General features: G+C 38.7%; 1 protein-coding gene across 8 annotated transcripts in view; it reads left to right on the top strand.

Annotated features, from left to right (window-relative positions):
* The window catches only part of FCGBP (Fc fragment of IgG binding protein), a 141,535-nt gene that overhangs the window by 64,691 nt on the left and 53,270 nt on the right, over positions 1 to 23,574 (top strand). For all 8 annotated transcript variants that reach the window (XM_029238836.1, XM_029238810.1, XM_029238851.1 and 5 more), the window contains one exon: positions 1,750 to 1,877. The gene's annotated coding sequence lies outside the window, so the exon portion shown is untranslated. The remainder of the gene's footprint in view (positions 1 to 1,749; positions 1,878 to 23,574) is intronic.

The following is a 23,574-nucleotide window of genomic DNA, read 5'->3' as shown; positions in this document are numbered from 1 at the left end:
GAGAGTTCTCATTGCTCCACATCCTCACCAAATACTCCCTGACTTTTGAATCAGTCGTTTCAATTTTAGACATTCTAACAGGTATAGTTTACATCTGAATTTACCTAGTGACTAACAGTGTTGAGCCATTTTTTTTCTTACCATCCATCCATCTTCTTTGGTGGAGTGCTTCTTCAAATCGTTTGCCCATTTTTTTTTTTTTTTTTTTTTTTTGCGGTACGCGGGCCTCCTCTCACTGTTGTGGCCTCTCCCGTTGCGGAGCACAGGCTCCAGACGCGCAGGCCCAGCGGCCATGGCTCACGGGCCCAGCCGCTCCGCGGCATGTGGGATCTTTCCGGACCGGGGCACGAACCCGTGTTCCCTGCATCGGCAGGCGGACTCTCAACCACTGCGCCACCAGGGAAGCCCGATGTTCTTGATTTTTAAATCCACTTTATCAAATTTTTAATGGATCATGCTCTCAGTTTGCCTAAAAAATCTTTGCCTAATGGAAATTCACAAAGATTTTTCCTCTATGTTTTCTTCTAAAAGTTTTGTAGTTTCATATTTTACATCTAGATCTGTGATTCATTTTGAGTTGTTTTTTGTATATGGTGCAAAGTGTTGATCAAAGTTTATGTTTTTGCATATAGATACCCAGTTGTTCCAGCACCATTTGTTGAAAAAACTCTTCCCAGTGAATTACCTTGAAACTTTGTCAAAATTCAATTGACTATGCATGTGTGGATCTCTCGGTGGACTGTTTTTACTCCTGATCTATTTTTCTATCTTGACACCAATACCACATTGTCTTAAGCTTTATACTATAGCTTTATAAATCTTAAAGTTCAGTAGTGGAAGTCTTCCAACTTTATCCTTATTTTTCAAAGTTATTTTGTTTATTCTACATACATAGCATTTCTATAAGAATTTTGGAATCTGCTTTTCAATTTTTGTAAAAAATTCTTACAGGGTTAGATTTGGGAACGTATTAGATCTATAGACTAATTTGGAGAAAACTGACATCTTAGCATTATATTTTCCAATCTATGAGCTCAGTATATTTCTCCACTTATTTAGGTATACCTTAATTTCTCCCAGCACTGTTTTTTAGTTTTTAGTGTACAGATCTTATACATGTTAGGTCAGAATTATCCCTATGTATTTCATATACTTAATGATCTTACAAATGGTATTTAAATTTTTTTATTTTTAATTTTTGGTTCCTAGTATATGGAAATATGATTTACTTTTGCACATTATCCTGTGACCTTGTCAAAATCACTTACTAGTTTTAAGAGTATTTATGTAGATTTCTTGGGATCATCTACACATCATGCCATCAATGAATAGAGATTGTTTTCTTTCCTTTTTTTATAAATTTATTTTTATTTTATTTTTATTTATTTTTGGCTGTGTTGGGTCTTCGTTGCTGTGCTCAGGCCTTCTCTAGTTGCAGTGAGCGGGGGGCTACTCTTCGTTGTGGGTGGGCTTCTCATTACAGTGGCTTCTCTTGTGGAGCACAGGCTCTAGGTGTGCAGGCTTCAGTAGTTGTGGCTCACAGGCTCTAGAGCGCAGGCTCAGTAGTTGTGGGACATGGGCTTAGTCGCTCCACGGCATGTGGGATCTTCCCGGACCAGGGCTGGAACCCCGTGTCCCCTGCATTGGCAGGCGGATTCTTTTTTTTTTTTTTTAATCATTACAATCGCTTTATTTTTTATTATATTAAATACAACATTTGCAGTATTAAATGCATTTTTTCCTCCTCAGGCTTGCTTTTGGAAGATAACCCTTCAATTCGTGCCATCACTTTGGGACATGGACATATCCTGGTGGGAACGAAAAATGGAGAGATCCTGGAAATTGATAAGAATGGCCCAATGACACTGCTCATTCAGGTACTGTGTTTGCACACATCCTAAACCACAATTCACACCAGAGCTGGAACCAGGGTGAGGCAACGGGGGGCACTTAGGGCGCAAAATTTAAGGAGACACTCACTATCAGGGTCAGGCAAATGCTGTATTAATCATCTATTGCTGTGTAACAAATTGTCACAAACTTAGCAGCTTAAAACAAAAACATTCCTCATCTTATGGTTTCTGCAGGTCAGGAGCCTGAACACAGTTTAACTGGGCTCTCTGTTTAAGGTTTTTTAAGGCTGCAATAAGGGCCAGGGCTGTGGTCTCATCTGAGGCTTAGCTGTGGAAGGATCTGCTCCAAGGTCACTCGAGTTGTTGGCAGAGTTCAGTTCGTTGGGGATGCAGGACTGAGGGCTTCCGTTTCTTGCTGGCTATTGGCCAGAGGCCACCCTCAGCTCTCAGAGGCTGCCTATAGTTCCTCGTCACATGGGGTTCCCCAACATGGCTGCTTGCTTCCTCAAAGAGAGCAAGGGAAAGAGGAAAAACAGGTACTGCTGTGCCTTTAAGTAACTTTAACTAACAGAATCATATCATCACATATGTGTAATCATGAACATCCATCCCCTTTGCCATATTTTATTGGTTGGTAACAAGCCACAGGCTATACCACACTCAAAGGGAGGTGGTTACACAAGAGTGTGAAAACCAGGAGCATCATGAGGGTCACCTGTCCAGCACAGTCTGCCCTCTGACCACCAATTATCATGTCTCTACCACATACAAAATACATCCCCCCTCCCAAGGTCCCCAAGAGCCTTATCCCATCATAGTATCTGTTCAAAGTCCATAATCTCATTGTCTAAATCAGGCCCAGGTGTGGGGGGGGCTGTTTGGGTGTATTTCCTCTTGATCTGTCAAAATCTGGCAGGCAGATTCTTAACTACTGCACCACCAGGGAAGTCCAGAGATTGTTTTATTTCTTCCTTTTCTTTTTTAAAATATATTTTTATTGTGGTAGAAGTCACATAATATAAAACACGATTTTAGCCATATTTAACTGTACAGTTCAGTGGCACCAGGTACATTCACACTGTTGTGCAACTCTCATCATCATCCATCTCCCGACTTTTTCACCTTCCTAAACTGAAACTTTGTCCCCATTCAACACTAATTCCCCTGGACTTCCCACGTGGTCCGGTGGTTAAGACTTCGCCTTCCAATGCAGGGGGTGTGGGTTTGACCCCTGGTCAGGGAGCTAAGATCCCACATGCCTCAGGGCTAAAAAACCAGAACATAAAACAGAAGCAATATTGTAACAAATTCAATAAAGACACAAAAAAAACTGGTCCACATAAAAAAAAAAGATAGGAACACTAACTCCCCATTCCCCCTCCCCCTCGAGGGGGGTCCCTGGCATCTACCAATGTACTTTCTGACTCTACGAATTTAACTATCCTAGGTACCTCGTATATATAAGTGGAATCAAACAGTATTTGTCTGCACCTACTGTATATTGGAATGCATTTTTAAGGTTAACTTAATATATGTCCTACAAACAGATTGTACCTTCTTTTTTTTCCACTCTGCTATACAGTAGGTTCTCATTCGTTATCTATTTTATACATATTAGTGTATATATGTCAATCCCAGTCTCCCAGTTTATCCCACCCCCCTCTTTCCCCTCTTGGTGTCCATACATTTGTTCTCTATGTGTGTGTCTCTATTTCTGCTTTGCAAATAGGTTCATCTGTACTATTTTTCTAGATTCCACATATATGCGTTAATATATGATATTTATTTTTCTCTTTCTGACTTACTTCACTCTGTATGACAGTCTCTAGGTCCATCCACGTCTCGGCAAATGGCACAATTTTCTTCCTTTTAATGGCTGAGTAATATTATTTCTTCCTTTTCAATGTGTATATTTATTTATTTTTTCCTGCCTTCTTGCACCAGCCAGGACTCTCAATACAGTATTGAATAAGAATGGTAAAGCAAACATTCTTTTCTTGTTCCCAAAATTACATAGAAAGCATTCTGACCTTCTAACATTAAATATCTGTCCAGATATCTTTAGCAGGTTAAGGATGTTTCTATTCCTAGTTTGCTGAAGTTTTTTGTTTGTTTGTTTGTTTTTTACCATGAATGGATGTTCAATTTTGTCAAATGTTTTTTCTGTATCTATTGAGATGACCATGCAGTGTTTATTCTCTAGCCTGTTAATATGATGAATTTCATTGATTGCTTTTTTTTGTTTTTTTTTTGCGGTACGTGGGCCTCTCACTGTTGTGGCCTCTCCCGTTGTGGAGCACAGGCTCCGGATGCACAGGCTCAGCGGCCATGGCTCACGGGCCTAGCCGCTCCGCGGCATGTGGGATCTTCCTGGACCGGGGCACGAACCTGTGTCCCCTGCATCGGCAGGCGGACTCTCAACCACTGCGCCACCAGGGAAGCCCCATTGATTGCTTTTTGAATGTTGAACAATCTTTGTATTTCCAGAATAAACCCTACTTGGCCTTTTTATATGATATCCTTTTAAATTTATTCTTTTTATATATATTGTTGGATTCGATTCACTAATATTTTGTTAGGGATTTTTGTGTCTAAGTTCATGGGGGATATTGATTTGTAATTTTCTTTCTTTGTAATGTCTTTTTCCGGTTTCTGGTAGCAAGGTAATGCTGGTCTCATAAAATGAGTTGGAAAGCGTTTCTTCCTCTTCTATTTTCTGGAAGAGATTTTTTAGAATTCACGTTATTTCTTCTTTAAATATTTGATAGAATTCTCCAGTAAAACCATGGGCCTGGAGCTTTATTTTTGAAAGATATTTAACTATAAATTCAATTTCTTTAATATTGATACTTATAGGAGCTCTCAGGTTATCATTTTCATCTTTGATGAGTTTTGGTAGTTAGCGTATTTCAAGGAATTGGTCCATTTCATGTCAGTTGTCAAATTTATGAGCATTGAGTTTTTTGCAGTATTATCTAATTATCCTTTTAATGCCTATAGGTTCTGTAGTAACATCTCCTCTTTCATTCTTTTTTTTTTAAACTAGTTTTCATTTAACAGTGGCATACGTGTTATTCATTTATTTATTTTTGGCTGCATTGGGTCTTAGTTGCGGCATGTGGAATCTTCGTTGAGGCATGTGGGATCTTTCGTTGTGGCATGCAGGTTTTCTCTTCTCTAGTTGTGGCGTGCAGGCTCCAGAGTGTACGGGCTCTGTAGCTTGTGGCACATAGACTCTAGTTGAGGCGTGCGAGCTCAGTAGCTGTGGCCCGCGGGCTTAGTTGCCCTGCGGCTTGTGGGATCTTAGTTCCCTGACCAGGGATTTACCTGCAATCCCCTGCATTGTAAGGCAGATTCTTTACCACTGGACCACCAGGGAAGTCCCTCCTCTTTCATTCTTAATATAGGTAATTTTTGTCCTCTCTCTCTTTCTCTCTCTCTCTCTCTGGTCAGTTTAGGTAGAGGTTTATCAATTGTATTAACCTATCAAAGCGCCACTTTTTAGTTTTATTGATTTTTCTCTACTATTTTTCCCTCTTCAATTTCATTGATTTCTGCTCTATTATTTTTTCCTTCAGTGCTTTGGGTTTCATCTACTCTTCTTTTTCTAGGATCTTAATGTAGAGAGTTCGATTTGAGAACTTCTTTTATAATATATGTGTTTACTGCTATAAATTTACCTCTAAAAACTTCTTTAATTGCACCCACAAATTTTTATATGTTTTCCTTTCCATTCAGTTAAAAATATTTTCTATTTCCTCTTAAGTCTTCCTCTTTGACTCAGGGATTGTTTAGAAGTGTGTGATTAATTTCTAAATATTTGAGAATATCCTAGATATCTTTCTAATACTGATTTCTGTTTCAGTTACACTGTGGTCAGAGGATATACTTTGATGTGTATAATTTGTGTGTATGTGTGATGTGTATACTTTGATGTGTATATAATTTTGCATAATTTGAATTATTTTACATTTGTTAAGGTGTTTTTTTAATGACCCAGGATATGGTCTATCTTGGTGTGAATATTCTAAGTGCACTGAAAAGAATGTGTTTTCTGCTATTCTTGGGTGTAATGTTTTGGAATATCAATTAGGTCAAGTTGCGTGACAGTATTGTTCAAATCCTCTCTATTCTTGCTTATCTCCTGTCTACTTGTACTATTGATTGTTGAGACAAAGGTGTTGAAATTTCCAACTATAATTGTGGATTTGTCTAGTTCTTCTTTCAGTTCTATCAGTTTTTTGCTTGATGTTTTCAAGCTCGGTTGTTAGGTGCATGCACATTTAGGATTATTAAATCTTCTTGGTGAATTTATTTTTGTATCATTATATGATGTCCGTGGTAATTTTTCTTGTTCTGAAATCTACTTTGTCTGATATTAATAGGATGACTTGCTTTCTTTTGATTAGAGTTAGAGTGGCATATCTTTTTCCATACTTTTACTTGTAGACAGCTTATAGTTTTTTAATTAAAAAATTTTTAATATAGTTTATTGGTTTATATCATAAAGTTTCATGTATACAATATAATATTTCAACTTTTGTATTCACCAACAAAAATTTAGTTTCCATCTGTCGCCATACAGTTGACCCCCTTTACCCATTTAGCCCTCCCACCACCCTTTTTCCCCTCGGGTAACCACTACTCTGTTCTCTGTATCAATGTGTTTGTTTTGTTTGATTTGGTTTGTTCATGTATTTTTGTTTTGTTTTTATATTCCACAAGTGAAATCACACAGTATTTGTCTTTCTCCATCTGACTTATTTCACTGAGCATAATAACATCAGGGCCCATCCATGTTCTCACAAATGGTAAGATTTCATTTTTTTATGGCTGAGTAGTATTCTATTGTATATATATACCACGTCTTCTTTATCCATTAATCCATCAATGTGCAGTTAGGTTTTTTATATATCTTGGCTACTGTAAATAATGCTTTGATAAACATGGGGTACATATATCTTTTTGAATTAGTGTTTTCCTTTTCTTCAGATAAATACCCAGAAGTGGAATAGCTGGATCATATGGTAGTTCTATTCTTAATCTCTTGAGGAATCTCCATGCTGTTTTCCATAGGGGCACCCCGATTTACATTCCCACCAACAGTGTGTGAGGGTTCTCTTTTTTCTACATCCTCCCCAACACTTTTTATTTCTTGTCTTTTTGATAATAGCCAATCTAATGGGCATGAAATGATATCTCATTGTGGTTTTGACTTACATTTTCCTAATAATTAGTGATGTTGAACATATTTTCATGTGCCTGCTGGCCATCTGTATGTCTTCTTTGGGAAAGTGTCTATTCAGCTTCTCTGTCCATTTCTGTTTTTTTTTTAATTTTATTTATTTTTTAAACAGCAGGTTCTTATTAGTTATCTATTTTATACATATTAGTGTATATATGTCAATCCCAATCTCCCAATTCATCCCCCCCCAACCCACCCCGCTTTCCCCTTTTTTGGTTTCCATACGTTTGTTCTCTATATCTCTATTTTTGCCTTGAAAACCGATTCACCTGTACCATTTTTCTAGATTCCACATATATGCGTTAATATACGATATTTGTTTTTCTCTTTCTGACTTACTTCACTCTGTATGACAGTCTCTAGGTCCATCCACGTCTCTACAAATGACCCAATTTCATTCCTTTTTATGGCTGAGTAATATTCCATTGTATATATGTACCGCATCTTCTTTATCCATTTGTCTGTCGATGGGCATTTAGGTTGCTTCCATGACCTGGCTATTTTAAATAGTGCTGCAATGAACATTGGGATGCATGTGTCTTTTTGAATTATGGTTTTCTCAGGGTATATGCCCAGTAGTGGGATCACTGGGTCATATGGTAGTTCTATTTTTAGTTTTTTTAAGGAACCTACATACTGTTCTCCATAGTGGCTGTATCTATTTACATTCCCACCAACAGTGCAAGAGGGTTCCCTTTTCTCTACACCCTCTCCAGCATTTGTTGTTTGTAAATTTTCTGATGATGCCCATTATAACCAGTGTGAGGTGATACCTCACTGTAGTTTTGATTTGCATTTCTCTAATAATTAGTGATGTTGAGCAGCTTTTCATGTGCCTCTTGGCCATCTGTATGTCTTCTTTGGAGAAATGTCTATTTAGGTCTTCTGCCCATTTTTTGATTGGGTTGTTTGTTTCTTTAATATTCTATTTCTTTTCTTTCTTTCTTTCTTTCTTTCTTTTTTTTTTTGCGGTACTCGGGCCTCTCACTGTTGTGGCCTCTCCCATTGTGGAGCACAGGCTCTGGACGCGCAGGCTCAGTGGCCATGGCTCATGGGCCCAGCTGCTCCGCGGCATGCAGGATCTTCCCGGATCGGGGCACGAACCCATGTCCCCTGCATCGGCAGGCGGACTCTCAACCACTGCGCCACCAGGGAAGCCCTGTTTCTTTAATATTGAGCTGCATGAACTGTTTATATATTTTGGAGATTAATCCTTTGTCCGTTGATTCGTTTGCAAATATTTTCTCCCATTCTGAGGGTTGTCTTTTCGTCTTGTTTATAGTTTCCTTTGCCGTGCAAAAGCTTTTAAGTTTCATTAGGTCCCATTTGTTTATTTTTATTTCCATTACTCTAGGAGGTGGGTCAAAAAAGATCTTGCTGTGATTTATGTTTAAGAGTGTTCTTCCTATATTTTCTTCTAAGAGTTTTATAGTGTCCTGTCTTATATGTAGGTCTTTAATCCATTTTGAGTTTATTTTTGTGTATGGTGTTAAGGAGTGTTCTAATTTCATTCTTTTACATGTAGCTGTCCAGTTTTCCCAGCACCATTTATTGAAGAGACTGTCTTTTCTCCATTGTATATCCTTGTCTCCCTTGTCATAGATTAATTGACCATAGGTGCATGGGTTTGTCTCTGGGCTTTCTGTCCTGTCCCATTGATCTATATTTCTGTTTTTGTGCCAGTACCATATTGTCTTGATTCCTGTAGCTTGGTAGTATAGTCTGAAGTCAGGGAGTCTGATTCCTCCAGCTCTGTTTTTTTCCCTCAAGATTGCTTTGGCTATTCGGGGTCTTTTGTGTCTCCATACAAATTTTAAGATTTTTTGTTCTAGTTCTGTAAAAAATGCCATTGGTAATTTGATAGGGATTGCATTGAATCTGTACATTGCTTTGGGTAGTATAGTCATTTTCACAATATTGATTCTTCTAGTCCAAGAACATGGTATATCTCTCCATCTGTTTGTGTCATCTTTGATTTCTTTCATCAGTGTCTTATAGTTTTCTGAGTAGAGATTTTTACCTCCTTAGGTAGGTTTATTCCTAGGATTTTATTCTTTTTGTTGCAATGGTGAATGGGATTGTTTCCTTAATTTCTCTTTCTGATCTTTCGTTGTTAGTGTATAAGAATGCAGTGTATTTCTGTGCATTAATTTTGTATCGTGCAACTTTACCAAATTCATTGATTAGCTCTAGTAGTTTTCTGATGGCATCTTTAGGATTATCTATGTGTAGTATCATGTCATCTGCAAACAGTGACAGTTTTACTTCTCATTTTCCAATATGTATTCCTTTTATTTCTTTTTCTTCTCTGATTGCCATGGCTAGAACTTCCAAAACTATGTTGAATTATAGTGGTGAGAGTGGACATCCTTGTCTTGTTCCTGATCTTAGAGCAAATGCCTTCAGTTATTCACCATTGAGAATGATGTTTGCTGTGGGTTTGTCATATATGGCCTTTATTATGTTGAGGTAGATCCCTCTATGCCCACTTTCTAGAGAGTTTTTATCATAAATGGGTGTTGAATTTTGTCAAAAGCTTTTTCTGCATCTATTGAGATGATCTTTTTTATTCTTCAGTTTGTAAATATGGTGTCTCACATTGATTGATTTGCTTGTATTGAAGAATCCTTGCACCCCTGGAATAAATCCTACTTGATCATGGTGTAAGAGCCTTTTAATGTGCTGTTGGATTCTGTTTGGTAGTATTTTATTGAGGATTTTTGAATCTATATTCATCAGTGATATTGGTCTGTAATTTTCTTTTTTTGTAGTATCTGTGTCTGGTTTTGGTATCAGGGTGATGGTGGCCTCGTACAGTGAGTTTGGGAGTGTTCCTTCCTATGCAATTTTTTGGATGGGTTTAAGAAGGATGGATGTTAACTCTTCTCTAAATGTTTGATAGAATTCATCTGTGAAGCCATCTGGTCCTGGATGTTTGTTTGTTGGAAGATTTTTAATCACAGTTTCAATTTCATTACTTGTGATTGATCTGTTTATATTTTCTATTTCTTCCTGGTTCAGTCTTGGAAGTTATACCTTTCTAAGAATTTGTCCATTTCTTCCAGATTGTCCATTTTATTGGCATAGAGTTGCTTGTAGTAGTCTCTTATGATGCTTTGTATTCTGTCATGTCCATTGTAACTTCTTCTTTTTCATTTCTAATTTTATTGATTTGAGTCCTCTCCCTCTTTTTCTTGATGAGTCTAGCTAAAGGTTTATCAATTTTGTTTATCTTCTCAAAGAACCAGCTTTTAGCTTTATTGATCTTTGCTATTGTTTTCTTTGTTTCTATTTCATTTATTTCTGCTCTGATCTTTATGATTTCTTTCCTTCTACTAACTTTGGGTTTTCTTTGTTCTTCTTTCTCTAGTTCCTTTAGGTGTAAGGTTAGATTGTTTAGTTGAGATTTTTCTTGGTTCTTGAGGTAGTATTGTATTGCTATAAACTTCCCTCTTAGAACTGCTTTTGCTGCATCCCCTAGGTTTTGGATCATTGTATTTTCGTTGTCGTTTGTCTCTAGGTATTTTTTGACTTCCTCTTTGATTTCTTCTTTCTTGGTTATTTAATAATGTATTGTTTAGCCTCCATGTGTTTGTGTTTTTTACTTTTTTTGCCCTTTAATTTATTTTTAATCTCATAATGTTGTGGTCAGAAAAGATGCTTGTTATGATTTCAATTTTCTTAAATTTACTGAGGCTTGATTTGTGACCCAAGATGTGATCTATCCTGGAGAATATTCCATGTGCACTTGAGAAGAAAGTGTAATCTGCTGTTTTCAGATGGAATGTCCTATAAATATCATTTAAATCTATCTGGTCTGTTGTGTCATTTAAAGCTTGTGTTTCCTTGTTAATTTTCTGTCTGGATGATCTGTCCATTGGTGTAAGTGAGGTGTTAATGTCCCCCACTATTATTGTGTTACTGTCGATTTCCTCTTTTATAGCTGTTAGCGTTTGCCTTATGTATTGAAGTGCTCCTAGGTTGGGTGCATATATATTTGTAATTGTTATATCGTCTTCTTGGGTTGATCCCTTGATCATCATGTAGTGTCCTTCCCTCTCTCTTGTAACGTTCTTTATTTTAAAGTCTATTTTGTCTGATATGAGCATTGCTACTCCAGCTTTCTTTTGATTTCCATTTGGATGGAATATCTTTTTCCATCCCCTCACTTTCAGTCTGTATGTATCCCTAGGTCTGAAGTGGGTCTCTTGTAGACAGCATATAGATGGGTCTTGTTTTTGTATCCATTCAGTGAGCCTGTGTCTTTTGGTTGGAGCATTTAATCCATTCACATTTAAGATAATTATCGATATGTATGTTCCTATTAGCATTTTCTTAACTGTTCTGGTTTTTTTTTTTTTTTTGTAGGTCCTTTCCTTCTCTTGTGTTTCCCACTTAGAGAAGTTCCTTTAGCATTTGTTGTAGAGCTGGTTTGGTGGTGCTGAATTCTCTTAGCTTTTGCTTATCTGTAAAGCTTTTGATTTCTCCATCGAATCTGAATGAGATCCTTGCCGGGTAGAGTAATCTTGGTTGTAGTTTCTTCCCTTTCATCACTTTAAATGTATCGTACCACTCCCTTCTGGCTTGTAGAGTTTCTGCTGAGAAATCAGCTGTTAACCTTATGGGAGTTCCCTTGTATGTTATTTGTCTTTTTTTTCCACTGTTGCTTTTAGTAATTTTTCTTTGTCTTTAATTTTTGTCAATTTGATTATTATGTGTCTTGGCGTGTTTCTCCTTGGGTTTATCCTGCCTGGGATTCTCTGCACTTCCTGGACTTGGATGGCTATTTCCTTTCCCATGTTAGGGAAGTTTTCAACCATAATCTCTTCAAATATGTTCTCGGGTCCTTTCTCTCTCTCTTCTCCTTCTGGGACCCCTATAATGCGAATGTTGGTGCATTTAATGTTGTCCCAGAGGTCTCTTAGGCTGTCTTCATTTCTTTTCTTTCTTTATTCTGTTCCGTGGCAGTGAATTCCACCATTCTGTTTTCCAGGTCACTTATCCATCCTTCTGCATCAGTTATTCTGCTATTGACTCCTTCTAGTGTGTTTTTCATTTCAGTTATTGTATTGTTCATCTCTGTTTGTTTGTTCTTTAATTATTCTAGGTGTTTGTTCTTCTCAGTCTTTGTTAAACATTTCTTACATCTTCTCAATCTTTGCCTCCATTCTTTTTCTGAGGTCCTGGATCATCTTCACTATCATTATTCTGAATTCTTTTTCTGGAAGGTTGCCTATCTCCACTTCATTTAATTGTTTTTGTGGGGTTTTGTCTTGTTCTTTGATCTGGTACATAGTCCTCTGCCTTTTCATTTTGTCTTATCTTTCTGTGAATGTGGTTTTTGTTCCACAGGCTGCAGGATTGTAGTTCTTCTTGCTTCTGCTGTCTACCCTCTGGTGGATGAGGCTATGTAAGAGGCTTGTGCAGGCTTCCTGATGGGAGGGACTGGTGGTGGGTAGAGCTGGGTGTTCCTCTGGTGGACAGATCTCAGTAAAACTTTAATCTGCTTTTCTGCTGATGGGTGGGGCTGAGTTCCCTCCCTGTTGGTTGTGTGGCCTGAGATGACCCAGCACTGGAGGCTGCAGGCTCTTTGGTTGGGCTAATGGTGGACTCCGGGATGGCTCATGCCAAGAAGTACTTCCCAGAACTTCTGCTGCCTATGTCCTTGTCCCCACTCTGAGCCACCGCCTCTGCAGGAGACCCTCCAACACTAGCAGGTAGGTCTGGTTTGGTCTCTTGTGGGGTCACTGCACTTTCCCCTGGGTCCTGATGTGCACAGCACTTTGTGTGTGCCCTCCAAGAGTGGAGTCTCTGGTTCGCCCAGTCCTGTCAAAGTCCTGCAATCAAATCCTGCTAGCCTTCAAAGTCTGATTCTCTGGGAATTCCTCCTCCCAATGCCAGACCCCCAGGTTGGGAAGCCTGATGTGGGGCTCAGAACCTTCACTCCAGTGGGTGAACTTCTGTGGTATAATTGTTCTCCAGTTTGTGAGTCACCCACCCAGCGGTTATGGGATTTGATTTTTTTGGGATTGCGCCCCTCCTACCGTCTCATTGCGGCTTCTCCTTTGCCTTTGGATGTGGGGTATCTTTTTTGGTGAGTTCCAGTGTCTTCCTGTTGATGATTGTTCAGCAGTTAGTTGTGATTCCAGTGCTCTCGCAAGAGGGGGTGAGCACACGTCCTTCTACTCCAGCATCTTGAACCAATCTGTGTCCATTTCTTAATTGATTGTTTTTTTGTTGTTTGAGTTGTATGAGTTCTTTGTATATTTTAGATATTAGCTGTCTGCTAGCTCATTGTTAATGTATAGAAATTAAGCAGGTTTTTTGTATATCGATTTTGTACCCTGCAAGTTTACTATATTTGTTTATTATTTCTAATAGTTTTTTTGGGTGTATTTATGGTTTTCCATATATAAAATCATGTCTTCCGTGAGTAGTGACAGTTTTACTTCTTTCTTACCAGTTTGGGTGCCTTTTATTTCTTTTTCTTGCCTAATTGCGTTGGTTAGACTTCCAGTACTGTGTTGAATAAGAGTGATGAGAGTGGGCATCCTTGTCTTGTTCCTGATCTTAGGAGGCATAGTTTTCAGTTTTTCACCCTTGAGTATGATATTAGTTGTGGATTTGTCATATATGGCCTTTATTCTGTTGAGGTATGCTTTCTCTATACCCATTTTATTGATAGTTTTTATCATAAGTGGGTGAATTTTGTCAAATTTTTTCCTGTATCTACTGAGATGATCATATATTTATCTTTCATTTTGTTAATATGGTATATCACATTGATTGATTTGCTGATGTTGAACCATCCTTGCCTCCCTAAAATAAATCTCACTTGATCATGTTGTACGATCCTTTTAATGTATAATGTTGTATTCAGTTTGCTAATATTTTGTTGGGAATTTTTGCATCCATGTTAATCAGAGATATTGGCCTATGATTTTCTTTTTTTTGTATTGTCCTTGTCTGTATTTGGTATGAGGGAGATGTTGACTCATAAAATGAGTTAAGAAGCATTCCCTTATCTTTGATTTTTTTGGAAGAGTTTGAGAAGGATAGATATTAAATCTTCTTTAAATATTTGGTTGAATTCACCAGTGAAACCATCTGGTCCTGGACTTTTGTTTTGGGGAGGTTTTTGATTACTGTTTCATCTCCTTGCTAGTGATCGATCTATTCATGTTTTCTATTTCTTCATGATTCAGTCTTGGAAGGTTGTATGATTCTAAGAATTTATCCATTTCTTCTAAGTAGTCCAATCTGTTGGTGTATAACTGTTCATGATATTTTCTTATAATCCTTTGTATTTCTGTGGTTTCCATTGTTATTTCTCCTTTTTTTCCTGTTTTTATTTATCAGTCTTCTCTCTTTTTTTCTTAGTGCGTCTAACTAAAGGTTTGTCAATTTCTAACATCTTTTCAAAGAACCAGCAATTTCATTGATCTTTTCTATTGTCTTTTTGTCCTTATTTCATTTATTTTGCTCTGATTTTTATTATTTCCTTCCTTCTACTGACTTTAGGCTTTGTTTCTTCTTCTTTTTCTAGTTCCTTTAGGTATAGAGTTAGATTGTTTATTTGAGATTTTTCTTATTTCTTGAGATGGACCTGTATTGCTATAAACTTTTCTCTTAGTACTGCTTTGCTGCATCCTGTAGATTTTGGTATCTCATATTTTCATTTTCATTTGTCTTCAGGTATTTCTCCATTTCTCCTTTGATGTCTCCATTGACCCCTTGTTCAGTATCATGTTGTTTAGTCTCCACATATTTGTGATTTTTCCAGCTTTCTTCTTGTAGTTGACCTCTAGTTTCATACCATTGTGGTTGGGAAAGATGGTTGATACGATTTCAATCTTCTTAAATTTACTGAGGCTTGTTTTGTGGCCCAACGTATGATCTATCCTTAAGAGTGTTCCATGTACACTTGAGAAAAATTAGTATCCTGCTGCATTTGGATGGAATGGTCTCTACAAATCTGTCAAATCCATTTGGTCTCATGTTTCATTTAAGGCCACTGTTTCCTTGTTGACTTTCTGTCTGAATGATCTATCCACTGATGTAAGTGGGCTGTTAAGTCCCCTACTATTATCACGTTGCTGTCAATTTCTCCCTTTAGATCTGTTAATAATTGCTTTATATATTTTGGTGCTCTTATGTTAGGTGCATATATATTAATAACTGTTAAGTCTTCTTGATGCTTTTTCCCCTTTATCAATATATAATATCCATCTTTTCTCTTGTTACCTTTTCTGGCTTGAAGTCTATTTTGTCTGATGAGTGTGGCTACATCTGCTTTCTTTTGGCTTCCATTTACTTGGAGCATCATTTTCCATCCCTTCACTTTGAGCCTGTTTGTCTTTAGAACTGATGTGGGTCTCCTGGAGGCAGCATATAGTTGTTTTAATTTTTAATCCATCCACCTATTCTATGTCTTTTGATTCGTGAATTAAATCCATTTACATTTCGGGTGATTATTGATAAATGAGGACCTAGTACTGCCATTTTATTTTTTGTTTTCTTTGCACTTAAGAAATTCTTTAACTATGGCCCTCAGTTTGGCCTTTGACCTGAAGAAGATCACCTACAGCCTCAGGTGGTCCCATTTCTAAAGGTAACTTTTTTTTTTAGTAGTTCTTTTAAAATTGAAGTATAGTTGATTTACAGTATTGTGCCAATCTCTGCTGCACAGCAAAGAGACTCAGTTTTATCCATGTATGCATTCTTTTTAAAAATATTATTTTCTATTATGGTTTATCCCAGGAGGTTGGATATAGTTCCCTGTGCTATACAGTAGGACCTTGTTGTTTATCCATTCTAAATATAATCGTTTGCATCTACCAACCCCAAATTCCCAGTCCATCCCTCTCCCTCCCCCCACCCACCTTGGCAACCACAAATTAAAGGTAACCTTTTTAATAGTCTCTTCAATTCAGTCAGAGGGTTACTAGAATTAGTACTCAAATAAAGGAGGATAGAGGGGAGCTATGTCAGTCTTACAGTCCTTTGTTTTAGGTACTATTTATATCTTTAATCATTCATTAGCCTTCTACAGCAAATCCTTCCATCAAGCTATTTTGGAATTTTGAAGTCTTGGGGCTTCTGCATACCAATTAAAATAGGTACAATTGTTGAGGATAAGAACTCTCTAAAACTTTACCAGTTTTGAAAATTTTCCAATTCAAATGGCCATCATCTGGCCATTGACGAGTAGGATCTTAATAGTAACTCAAACCAATAAAACACAAGAGACAGCCCCACAAGAGAGTGCAAAGGATGCAGCCCTCACAAGATCCAGAAAGTTCACTCCCAGAAATAGTCTAAGAACTCAAAGACCTTCATTGTACAAGTAGAAACAACAAAGGTTGAGATGACAAAGGCCCCTTATGGACTGAGACCCTCATGACAAACTCCTCTGAGAGCTGACCCAGTTGAACAAAGAACACTCAGCTTGGAATCCCAGTCTATTCAACTGACTGCCAAATATGTGTTGGTACGTGCACCTTCCAGATGGAGGAGATCAGAAAGAATATTCTCACTGGTCAATGAGTGAGGTTCTCAGGACATATATCAAAAAGAAAGGAAAACCTAATCTGGCCAGTGGTTTTCCTCCTTATGACAGAGGACACAAAAGACAGACAAAGAAAAACAATGACCATCTTTGGGAGGAAAAGGATCCACAAACCAGGAATATTCTACCAAACTTCAAACCAAGAGTCACAGAGTCCAAGGAGCTAGATCTACAAATATTTTCTCCTGTGAATCTAGTTTTTAAAAATGAGGAAAATCCTCAAAAAAAAAAAAAAAGAGGAAAATTCTCACGACTCTTGGTTTCTACAGATGCTGCAGGCAGAGATCTGGGAGACTGACTGACATGGTAAGAATTCTTACCTTTTGCCTGCTTTTGTCAGGTGTCCCAGGATCTCTTAACTGTAGTAGCCTTAGGGCGAGTAGTGTCCAGCCAGTAAAGTTTCATTCCATCCTTGTCATCAACTACTGGGGAGGAATTAATGTCCCTCTATCCTTCTTGGTTCTTCTGGCTGCTCTAAGAATTAAATTGACATGGGATAGATTAACAGGAGAAAATCAAATTTTAATAACATGTATACATGGGAGAGACCCAGAAAAACTGAGTAATCCGTTAAATATCTTAATTATCTCTCCTCTTCTACCTGTATCATTTCTAGATTTCTATCTTCGAGCTCTCTTCCATGTGGTCTGCCCTATTTCCAATGCTTTCTAAAGGTTCTTCATCTCATTTATCGAGTTCTTCAGGTCTAGTCTGTTTGGTTATTTTTTTTAAGTTTCAATCTCTTTAGTAAAGTATTCCTTCTGTTCATTATTTTTATTCCTGAGTTCATTGAGCTGCCTTTTTGAGTTTTCTTGCAGCTCACTGAGTTTCTTCATGACAGGTATTTTGAATTCTCTGTCAATTAGATCACAATATTCTGTGACTTTAAGTTTGGTTTCTGGAGAATTGCCATTGTCTTTTTGTGATACCGTGTTACCATGGTTCTTCAAGGTGCCTGATAAGTTGTTCCTTAGCTGGAGCATTTGGAGTAGTGAACAACCTTCTTCCTCAGGTAAAGCTTTTTTTTCCCCCTTGAACTTGAGGCTAAGGATTCATTAGCAATAAGAGGCCTTTCTTGTGTTTTCCAGTAGGTGGCGCTATAGCAAAGGTTTTGGGTTCTCTTACCAGAGCTACCCCCGGTTATACATATTTGAGAAGGAGTACTTTCCACTCTCCACTGCCTCTGTCAGAGGGGTCCCTTGGTGCCCTCAGTGTAGCTGCTTGGTGCCTTGATGCCGCCAATGTGGCATCACCACCTGGGGCACTGGGATGGTGCACGCCTCCACCATGTTTGGGGTGTCCTGGTTCTGTCAAAGCGGGGAGCCAAGGGGGAGCCAGGGTGGCAGGCATCTCTGTCATGACCAGGCTTTCAGGTTGGTGGGCTCTGCTGCTGCAGACAGGGCAGGGCTGGAGTTGTGGGTCCCTTTGTAGCTGGACCCTGATGGACAGGGTCACAGGCCCTGCTGCTGCTGCTGCGTGGTTCCCTGTGGCCAGCAGCATTGCTGCAGCCGGGAGGCTGGTGTCATGTACGCTGTCTCCCTGATGCTACTGGGTTCTCTGCAAGATCAGCTACCATGGCCAGGTTCCAGGGGTCAGGTCACAAACTACCTCTGCTGTTCCCCCTGTTCTGCCTCCTCTATGTGTTCCAATCCACCCACCTTTAGATGTACAGATGTGAGGAATTCTCTGACATCCTGATGTGTTGGGATGAGGCACCTTTGTTGAGTTATGGATGTTTCACTGGTTGTAGATTGAAGGGGAGACACAAAGGAGTGTCATGCTGCCATGATGCTGAAGTCACTCTAAAGTCAGACAGCATATAGTTTTTTTTTTAAGATTATTCTTTTTTTTTTTTAAAAAAAGAGGTGCATTTCTTTTTTAAAATAATTAATTAAGGCTGCATGGGGTCTTCATTGCTACATGTGGGCTTTCTCTAGTTGTGGCAAGCAGGGGTACTCTTCATTGCGGTGCTTGGGCTTCTCATTGTGGTGGCTTCTTTTGTTGTGGAGCACAGGCTCTAGGTGCACAGGCTTCAGTAGTTGCAGCACACGGGCTCAGTAGTTGCGACACGTGGGCCCTAGAGCACGCGGGCTTCAGTAGTTGCGGCGTGTGGGCTCAGTAGTTGTGGCTCATAGGCTCTAGAGCGCAGGCTCAGTAGTTGTGGCGCACGGGCTTAGTTGCTCTGCAGCATGTGGGATCTTCTCAGACCAGGGATAGAACCTGTGTCCCCTGCATTGGCAAGAGGCTTCTTAACCAATGTGACACCAGGGAAGTCCCAGCATATAGTTTTAACCTAACCTGACAATCTCTGCCTTTTAATTGGTATGCTTAGTTCATTTAAGTGTAATGTATTTATTGATAAATTGGACTTAGGTCTATCATTTTATTATTTGTTTTCTGTTTGTTCCCTCTGTGTTTTGTTCTTATCTTTCCCCCTTTTTGTCTTCTTCTCAGTTTGAATTTTTAAAATTTAATTTCTCTGTTGGCTTCCCCAACATCTCCCTGCCCCCCACACATACACTTTCTGCTTATAGGTGATCCTTTCCTGTCCTCTGACTGAAAAGAGAATTTCTTAAAATTTTTCTGCCTTCGTTTGCCTCCCAGATCTGGGATTTGGATCACCATCTGGTTAAAGTAGGGAGATATAGGAGGGGGAAAAAACCCACAGAAACTTCACTACCATATCAGTAATTTTTCGAATTTTGACTTCCCTCCCCAATATGCCTGCCCTCAGTTACTTTTCAGGGTCCTCAGGTAGTTGCTTTATCTATTCTGGCCAGAGCTTTTAGTTGTAATCAGTGAGAAATTATGTATAGTAGGCTTAATCAATCTTAATGAGAGCCATAAGCAAACACACACAAGAGAGTCTGTTGAGAAGACTGACATTGTTTTGAGTTTTTCAAATATCTTTAATGTCCCACTTAATAGAAAACGACTGGATTCTGATAACTGCTTCTGCATTCAATGTGTTGTGAAATGTTGTTTTGGTTGAAGTATATGAGGAAAGTCTGGAGCAGTTACAATATAGGGGTATATCTCATAGTCTCTCTAGATAAACGTGCATCTTCTTTATTTTTAACACTACAGCAAAACTTTACAAATGGTAGTTTCTTAAAGGTTAGTTGCAATGTGCAGTCTGAAACCATATCAACAAACTTTTAAAAATCTGTTGGTCTGTCTTGCATTTTGAATAGCTCTTTTACCTATCTTGAACAGATCCTTTACCTATTCATTTTTTAATAACATCACGCATCATATATCTGGAAAATACTGGTTTACTGAGTTATTCAGATTTCCAAAAATGTTGAAACATTTCCATTATATAATATCAAAAATCATAGTCATAAGTATCCACAATGACTTGGAAATAAATAGATGAATTTGAGAGATGTAAAGGAAGTATAAGTAATAAGACTAAGTGACTCATTAGAAGTGGGGATGAAAGGAAGGGAGAAGAACCAAGCTTGGGCTACTGGATGAGGGCGTATTGTTCACTGAGAAGATACAGGGGGAGAAGCAGATTTGGAAGGAGGGTTATGATGTTGGGTTAAGGTACCCATGAAACATTTATGTGGGAATGTCCCAGAGTCAAATGGATATATGGAACTGGAAGTTACTTAATGTCTCATTCCATTTATAAGACATTCTTGAAAAAGAACTGTAGGAACAGAGAACATACTCAGTGGTTGCCTGGGGTTATGGGGAGAGCACGGGTGGGACTACAAAAGGACAGCATGGGGCTTCCCTGGTGGCGCAGTGGTTAAGAATCCGCCTGCCAATGCAGGGGACACGGGTTCAAGCCCTGGTCCGGGAAGATCCCACATGCTGCAGAGCAGCTAAGCCCGTGTGCCACAACTACCGAACCTGTGCTCTAGAGCCCGCGAGCCACAACTACTGAAACCCGTGCGCCTAGAGCCCGTGCTCTGCAACAAGAGAAGCCACCTCAGTGAGAAGCCTGTGCACCGCAACGCAGAGTAGCCTCCGATTGCTGCAACTAGAGAAAGCCCACACGCGCGCAGCAATGAAGACCCAATGCAGCCAAAAATAAATAAATAAAATTAAAAAAGAGAAAAAGGACAGCATGAGGGAGGTTTGGGGAATGGTGAAACTGTTCTGTATCTTGATTGTGGTAGTGGTAACAGACATCCATATATGTCAATTCTACTGTATATTAATTTAAAAAATTAAACAGGAAAATTACTCTTGGGTTTCTGGCTTGGAGAACTGGTGCCGGTGGTGGCATCATTCACTGAGATTCAGAATAAGAAGAGGACCTGGGCAGGTGGAGGGAGACAATGAGGTTTGGGATATACTAAATTTGAGGTGCCTTTGAGACATCCAACGGCTATCAACTAGACAATTAGACACACCATCTGGAACTCAAAGGAGAACTGTTCTTAAAATTTTCAAAATCCTCACTTGGTGTAGAATCATGGATTTTTCTCCTGAACTTGCACCCGTGTTATCAAGAACTACTGGGCCATGTTTCTTATCACTGTACTTATATTGGCCTAGCACCATCAACTTAGTTTTTACATCTCAGCCATTATATGGTGGTAAATAATGAATATTGATAACTTCTGTGTGGGACCTTATTTACAATAAGAAATATAACAAAAGCAGAAGGTCATTAAAACCATTATAGGGTATGACTCACCTTATGATGGTATCTGAAGCCAGGAAAGGAGAGAAGGCTCCTCGAGACGGCTTAGGAAGAGTATGGAAGGTAAGAAGAGGCAGCAATGACAGAGGCTCGAAGATGAGAAGTGACAAAGGATTAGGAGCTTGAAAGTTCCAGCCTGAGCGGTTAGATGCAAACCAGGTGTGTGTGTGTGTGTGTGTGTGTGTGTGTGTGTGTGTATGTGTGTGTACATAAGTATGTGCTGTCAGAGAAGCCAACAGAAGGAGAAAATTCATAAAAGAGGTGCTTGTGAGAGATCACACCAGAGCAGGAAAATGTTCTCTGGATATAATTACAATGATTACTGGTAACCTAGGCTGGCATAAACTCAGTGCAGTGGTAGGGGTGGAAACTAGACTGTAGGGGCTGAAGAATGTAGAAAGAATGAATGTAGAAAGTGGAAGAATATAGAAAGTTGAGCCAGAGAGTATACATAGCTCTTTCAAGAAACTTGACTCTGATGGAAAGGGGAGTAAGAGGGCTGTAGTTAGGGCAGAACGAGTTGTTAGAAAGGTGTGTGTGTGTGTGTGTGTGCATGTGCATATGTATTTTAAAGAAGTTTGATCATCATTATAAGATGATGTGCAGAAGCAGAGATTTAGAGAATGGGGTTAATTGATAGAGCCAGTCTCCTGTCACAGAGGGAGGGAGATAGTATTCTGATTAGGGTGCACTCTATCTTCAGTTCTTTTAACTTTATGCTGGAGCCATTAGCCAACACTAATTAGAGGCATAAGAACTGGAAACTATCTCTATTTGATGATTATATGGTTATAAAAGAATCAGCAAAGAGCAACCACAAATAGGAAAATTTAGTTAAGTAACATGACATACAATTAATGTGCAGAAATCAACAGCCTTCAGCAGTATCCAGTTAGAAGAGGTAATAGAAGAGCACACCCTATTCACAAGAGCAAATAGTAATGATAATAAAATACCCAGGCAGAAACTTAAGAAATGTGTAAAACTTATATGAGGAAAACTATAAATACTCATGAAGGACACAAAAGTAAACATGAACAAATGGAAGGGCAGTGTGTTTGGATAGAAGTCTTACATAATAAATGTAGTAATTCTTTTTTTAAATTTTATTTATTTATTTTTGGCTGCATTTATTTATTTTTGGCTGCATCGTTGCTGCACACGGGCTTTCTCTAGTTGCGGCGAGCAGGGGCTACTCTTTGTTGCGGTGCATGGGCTTCTCATTGTGGTGGCTTCTCTTGTTGCACGGGCTCTAGGCACACGGGCTTCAGTAGTTGCAGCACGTGGGCTTAGTAGTTGTGGTGCACGGGCTTGGTTGCTCTGCGGCATGTGGGATCTTCCGGGACCAGGGGTTGAATCCGTGTCCCCTGCATTGGCAGGCGGATTCTTAACCACTGCACCACCAGCAAAATCCCAAAGATAGTAATTCTTTCAAAGTTAATTTATAAATATAATGCAGCTCCCTTAAAAATACCATCAGGTTTTAACCTAGAATTAGAAAAGTTGACTATAAAAACTTATTTGAAAGAATAAATAAGAACAGCTAGGAAAACTCTGAGAAAGAGGACCATGATAGAGAGGCACTACCAGAGAGTTATACATACTATAAAACTTCTGTAATTACAACAATGAGGTATTAGCATATAAATGGATAGACCAAAAGAACAGCCTAGAAAATTCAGAAATGGACCCACGTGCATATAGAAATTTAGTAGATGATAAAGGTTGCATCTCAAACCATTGGAGGGAAGAAGGATTTTTAAAATAAGTGGTACTGAGGTAAGTGGAGAATCATATGGAAAAAGATCAGATTAAATCTGCTCCTCACACCATACACTGGATAAATTTCAAAAGGGTTAGAGGTCAAAAAAAAAAAAAAGGGTCAGAGATCTGTATTTTAAAAGACGAAACTATAAAAATACTAAAAGAAAACATAATGGATTCCTTTATAATCTTGAAGTGGGCAAAATTTTGCTAACCATGATTCAGAATGTAGAAGCAGTAAAAGAAAAGATTGATACATTTGACTACATAATAATAAATTTTTGCATGGCAGAAAACACAACGAGAAAAATAAAAAGACAGAAGAACAGAATTCACAGAAAACACAAGTCCTTAAACAAATGAGCAGGTGGTTGACCTCATTTATAATACTTGAAATGCAAACTAAAACTACATTGAGATATAATTTCTCACCTACCGGATTGACATCATACTCTGTTGTCATGTTGTGGGGAAACTGGTA

The sequence above is a fragment of the Monodon monoceros genome, unplaced genomic scaffold (assembly GCF_005190385.1).
Source record: "Monodon monoceros isolate NGI ecotype Baffin Bay Population unplaced genomic scaffold, NGI_Narwhal_1 Super_Scaffold_10, whole genome shotgun sequence".
NCBI lineage: Eukaryota > Metazoa > Chordata > Mammalia > Artiodactyla > Monodontidae > Monodon > Monodon monoceros.
Note: the sequence above shows the minus strand (reverse complement) of the source record. Positions and strands in the feature narration are given on the sequence as shown.